General features: G+C 39.6%; 1 non-coding gene across 1 annotated transcript; it reads right to left on the bottom strand.

Moving 5' to 3' along the window:
• Positions 1-3,835: 3,835 nt before the first annotated feature.
• LOC130938581 (small nucleolar RNA R71) lies at positions 3,836-3,943 on the bottom strand. The gene has a single exon (XR_009069741.1). It is a non-coding gene; the product is annotated as a small nucleolar RNA R71 (small nucleolar RNA).
• Between the last annotated feature and the right edge of the window lie 1,869 nt (positions 3,944-5,812).

Raw genomic sequence — 5,812 nt, 5'->3', positions numbered from 1 at the left:
TATATATACACAATAAGCTTAGTCAAAATAATGAGATTTTTCAAGGATTTCTATCTATAGGGCACCAATTGATTTAAGTGAAAACTTTTCATAGAACTTGCTTGAATTATATATATTGTGGATCATGTTTTTGAGCTAAGAACACAAGCTAGTGAGATTTGAGCCAATGGTGTGGTTACATCTTATAACCACTTATTTTTCCTTCTTGTGTACATTATTCTCTTTCTATGATTGTAATCTTTGATTTGTTTGATTCTTTATGTCCATTGTTTTGTGTATTCATGCATTTATATGATTGAGACCATCATTTCATTTAGCTCACTTACCCAAAAAGCCTTACCTTTTATATTCCTTTGTTAGCTAATGAGCGGATAATTTGTACGCTTTTTGGCATTATTTTTAGTATGTTTTCAGTAAGATTTAGTTAGTTTTTAGTATATTTTTATTAGTTTTTAGTTAAAATTCACTTTTCTGGACTTTACTATGAGTTTGTGTGTTTTTCTGTGATTTCAGGTATTTTCTGGCTGAAATTGAGGGACCTGAGCAAAAATCTGATTCAGAGACTGAAAAGGACTGCAGATGCTGTTGGATTCTGACCTCCCTACACTAGAAGTGGATTTTCTGGAGCTACAGAAGCCCAATTGGCGCGCTCTCAACGGCGTTGGAAAGTAGACATCCTGGGCTTTCCAGCAATATATGATAGTCCATACTTTGCCCAAGATTTGATGGCCCAAACCGGCGTTCAAGGTCACCTTCAGAATTCCCAGCGTTAAACGCCGGAACTGGCACCAAAATGGGAGTTAAACGCCCAAACTGGCATGAAAGCTGGCGTTTAACTCCAAGAAGAGTCTCTACACGAAAAATGCTTCATTGCTCAGCCCAAGCACACACCAAGTGGGCCCGGAAGTGGATTTTTATGTCATTTACTCATCTTTGTAATCCTTAGGCTACTAGTTCCCTATAAGTAGGACCTTTTACTATTGTATCTTTAGATCTTTTGATCACTTTGGGAGGCTGGCCTCACGGCCATGTCTAGACCTTGTTCTTATGTATTTTCAACGGTGGAGTTTCTACACACCATAGATTAAGGTGTGGAGCTCTGCTGTACCTCGAGTATTAATGCAATTACTATTGTTCTTCTATTCAATTCCGCTTGTTCTTTGTCCAAGATATCACTTGTTCTTCAACTTGATGAATGTGATGATCTGTGACACTCATCATCATTCTCACCTATGAACGTGTGACTGACAACCACCTCCGTTCTACCTTAGATTGAGTGAATATCTCTTGGATTCCTGATACATGATGCATGGTTGATCGCCTGACAACTGAGTGCTCGCCTGACAAACGAGCCAGCCATTCCGTGAGATCAGAGTCTTCGTGGTATAGGCAAGAACTGATGGCGGTATTCAAGAGAATCCGGAAGGTCTAACCTTGTCTGTGGTATTCTGAGTAGGATTCAATGATTGAATGACTGTGACGTGCTTCAAACTCCTGAGGGCGGGGCGTTAGTGACAGACGCAAAAGAATCACTGGATTCTATTCCGGCCTGATTGAGAACCGACAGATGGATAGCCGTGCCGTGACAGGGTGCGTTGAACATTTCCAATGAGAGGATGGGAGGTAGCCACTGACAACGGTGAAACCCTTGCATAAGCTTTCCATTGAAAGGAGTAAGAAGGATTGGATGAAGACAGTAGGAAAGCAGAGAGACGGAAGGGAAAGCATCTTCATACACTTATCTGAAGCTCTCACCAATGATATACATAAGGATCTCTATCTTTATCTTTATGTTTCATTCATCATCTATACCCATTTGAGTCTGCCTGACTAAGATTTACAAGGTGACCATAGCTTGCTTCATACCAACAATCTCCGTGGGATCGACCCTTACTCGCGTAAGGTTTATTACTTGGACGACCCAGTGCACTTGCTGGTTAGTTGTGCGAAGTTGTAGTGATCACAATTTCGTGCACCAAGTTTTTGGCGCCGTTGCCGGGGATTGTTTCGAGTATGGACAACTGACGGTTCATCTTGTTGCTTAGATTAGGTATTTTTTTCAGAGTTATTAAGAATGAATTCTAATGTTTCAAGGTGATGTTCTTATCATCACCAAGGCTGATTGATCCTCATAAATTTAGCTCTTGAATGCAATGTCCTGCTGAAGCTTGGCTAGCCATATCTAATTCCTTTAGACTGAAGCTTTAGACTAACATTGCATGATTCCTGGAATTCTCATTAAGAATTTTGATATCTTTATTTCCTTTTCCACTTAAATTTTCGAAAAATTCAAAAAATTTCAAAATCATAAAAACCAAAAATATTTTATGTTTCTTGTTTGAGTCCAGTGTCTAATTTTAAGTTTGGTGTCTTGCATGCATTGTTTATTCTATTTTCAAGTCAATAGTACAGGGAACTGAAGATTCAAAACATGCAGCAGAGGAATTACACAGAAAAAGCTGGGCGTTCAAAACGCCCAGTGAAGAAGGACAGACTGGCGTTTAAACGCCAGCCAGGGTGCCTGGTTGGGCGTTTAACGCCCAAAAGGGTAGTGCTTTGGGCGTTAAACGCCAGAATGTGCACCATTCTGGGGGTTTAACGCCAGGATGGCACAAGAGGGAAGATTCTGTTTTTAATGCAAATTTTTTTCAAGTTTTCAAAGTTTTTCAAAATCAAATCTTTTTCAAATCATATCTTTTCAATCAAATCTTTTTCAAAATCAATTTCTTTCCTTTTTCAAAGATACTTGCTAACAATTAATGATTTGATTGAACAATTCAAGTATGTTGCCTTTTCTGTTGAGAAAGGTTTAATGTTTGAATCATATCTTTTCTTGTTAGGCAAGTCATTAATTTTTAAAATCAAATCTTTTTAAAATGTTTTTTTTCAAATCATATCTTCTCAATCACATCTTTTTAAAAAAAACCAATCATATCTTCTTAACCACATCTTTTTCAAATAGTTTTCAATCAAATCTTTTTGATTTCTAATTTCAAAATCTTTTTCAAAAATCACTTGATCTCTTTCCCACTCTTGGTTTTCGAAAATTAACTAGTGTTTTTCAAAATGTTTTTAAAATCTTTTACTTAATTTTCGAAAATTACTTCCCTTCTTCTCACATCCTTCTATTTATGGAGTACCACTCCTCCTCAATGCACAATTCGAACTCTATCTGATTAAAGTTCGAATTCTTTTACCTCTTCCTTCTAATTTTCTGTTCTTCTGACACCTCAAGGAATCTCTATACTGTGACATAGAGGATTCCATATTTTCTTGTTTTCTTCTCTTTCATATGAGCAGGAACAAAGACAAAGGCATTCTTGTTGAAGCTGACCCTGAACCTGAAAGGACCTTGAAGCGAAAGCTAAGAGAAGCTAAGGTACAACTCTCTGTCGAGGACCTAACCGAATTCTTCAAAGAAGAAGAACCCATGGCAGCCGAAAATAACAACAATGCCAACAATGCAAGGAAGGTGCTTGGTGACTTTACTGCACCTACTCCCGACTTCTATGGGAGAAGCATCTCTATCCCTGCCATTGGAGCAAACAACTTTGAGCTTAAGGCTCAATTAGTTTCTCTAATGCAACAGAATTGCAAGTTCCATGGACTTCCATTGGAAGATCCTCATCAGTTCTTAGCTGAGTTCTTGCAAATCTGTGACACTGTCAAGACTAATGGGGTTGACCCTGAGGTCTACAGACTAATGCTATTCCCTTTTGCTGTAAGAGACAGAGCTAGGACATGGTTGGACTCTCAACCAAAAGAAAGCCTGGACTCTTGGGAAAAGCTAGTCAATGCCTTCTTGGCAAAGTTCTTTCCACCTCAAAAATTGAGTAAGCTTAGAGTGGAAGTCCAAACCTTCAGACAGAAGGATGGAGAATCCCTCTATGAAGCTTGGGAAAGATACAAACAATTAATCAGAAAGTGTCCCTCAGACATGCTTTCTGAATGGAGCATCATAGGTATTTTCTATGATGGTCTCTCTGAACTATCCAAGATGTCTTTCGATAGCTCTGCTGGAGGATCTCTTCATTTGAAGAAGACGCATGCAGAAGCTCAAGAGCTCATTGAAATGGTTGCAAATAACCAATTCATGTACACTTCTGAAAGGAATCCTGTGAACAATGGGACAAATCAGAAGAAAGGAGTTCTTGAGATTGATACTCTGAATGCCATTCTGGCTCAGAACAAAATATTGACTCAACAAGTCAATTTGATTTCTCAAAGTCTGTCTGGAATGCAAAATGCACCAAGCAGTACTAAGGATGCTTCATCTGAAGAAGAAGCTTATGATCCTGAGAACCCTTCAATGGAAGAGGTGAATTACCTAGGAGAACCCTATGGAAACACCTATAATTCGTCATGGAGAAATCATCCAAATTTCTCATGGAAGGATCAACAGAGACCTCAACAAGGTTTCAACAACAATAATGGTGGAAGAAACAGGTTTAGCAATGGCAAGCCTTTTCCATCATCTTCTCAGCAACAGATAGAGAGTTCTAAGCAGAACCCCTCTGACTTAGCAACCATGGTCTCTGATCTAATCAAAACCACTCAAAGTTTCATGACTGAAACAAGGTCCTCCATTAGGAACTTAGAGTCACAAGTGGGATAGCTGAGCAAGAGAATTACTGAACTCCCTCCTAGTACTCTCCCAAGCAATACAGAAGAAAATCCAAAAGGAGAGTGCAAGGCCATCCACATGGCCGAATATGGAGAAGAAGGAGAGGAAGTGAACGCCACTGAGGAAGACCTCAGTGGGCGTGCACTGACCTCCACTGAGTTCCCTAATGAGGAACCATGGGAATCTGAGGCTCAAAATGAGACCATAGAGATTCCATTGGAGTTACTTCTGCCATTCATGAGCTTTGATGAGTATTCTTCCTCTGAAGAGGATGAGTATGTCACTGAAGAGCAAGTTGCTAAATACCTTGGAGCAATCATGAAGCTAAATGACGAGTTATTTGGAAATGAGACTTGGGAGAACGAACCTCCTTTGCTCACCAAAGAACTGGATGACTTGTCTAGGCAGAAATTACCTCAAAAGAGACAAGACCCTGGGAAGTTTTCAATACCATGTACCATAGGCACCATGACCTTCAAGAAGGCTCTGTGTGACTTAGGGTCAAGTGTAAACCTTATGCCTCTCTCTGTAATGGAGAAGCTAGGGATCTTTGAGGTACAAGCTGCAAGAATCTCACTAGAGATGGCAGACAATTCAAAGAAACAAGCTTATGGACTTGTAGAGGATGTTCTGGTAAAGATTGAAGACCATTACATCCCTACTGATTTCATAGTCCTAGAGACTGGGAAGTGCATGGATGAATCTATCATCCTTGGCAGACCCTTCCTAGCCACAGCAAAGGCTGTGATTGATGTTGATGGAGGTGAACTGATCATTCAAGTGAATGAAGAATCCTTTGTGTTTAAGGCTCAAGGATATCCCTCTGTCACCATGGAGAGGAAGCATGAAGAGCTTCTCTCAAATCAGAGACAAACAGAGCCCCCACAGTCAAACTCTAAGTTTGGTGTTGGGAGGCCACAACCAAACTCTAAGTTTGGTGTTGAACCCCCACATTCAAACTCTAAGTTTGGTGTTGGGAGGTTCCAACATTGCTCTGAGCATTTGTGAGGCTCCATGAGAGCCCTCTGTCAAGCTACTGACATTAAAGAAGCGCTTGTTGGGAGGCAACCCAATGTTATATTTTATCTATTTTCCTTTGTTATTTTACGTTTTTTGTAGGTTGATGATCATGAGAAGTCACAAAATCAATTGAAAAAGCAAAAACAGAATGAAAAACAGGAAGAAAAA

The sequence above is a fragment of the Arachis stenosperma genome, chromosome 6, assembly GCF_014773155.1.
Source record: "Arachis stenosperma cultivar V10309 chromosome 6, arast.V10309.gnm1.PFL2, whole genome shotgun sequence".
Classification (NCBI taxonomy): domain Eukaryota; kingdom Viridiplantae; phylum Streptophyta; class Magnoliopsida; order Fabales; family Fabaceae; genus Arachis; species Arachis stenosperma.
The sequence above is the reverse complement of the archived record's forward strand: the minus strand, read 5'-3'. Positions and strand labels throughout refer to the sequence as shown.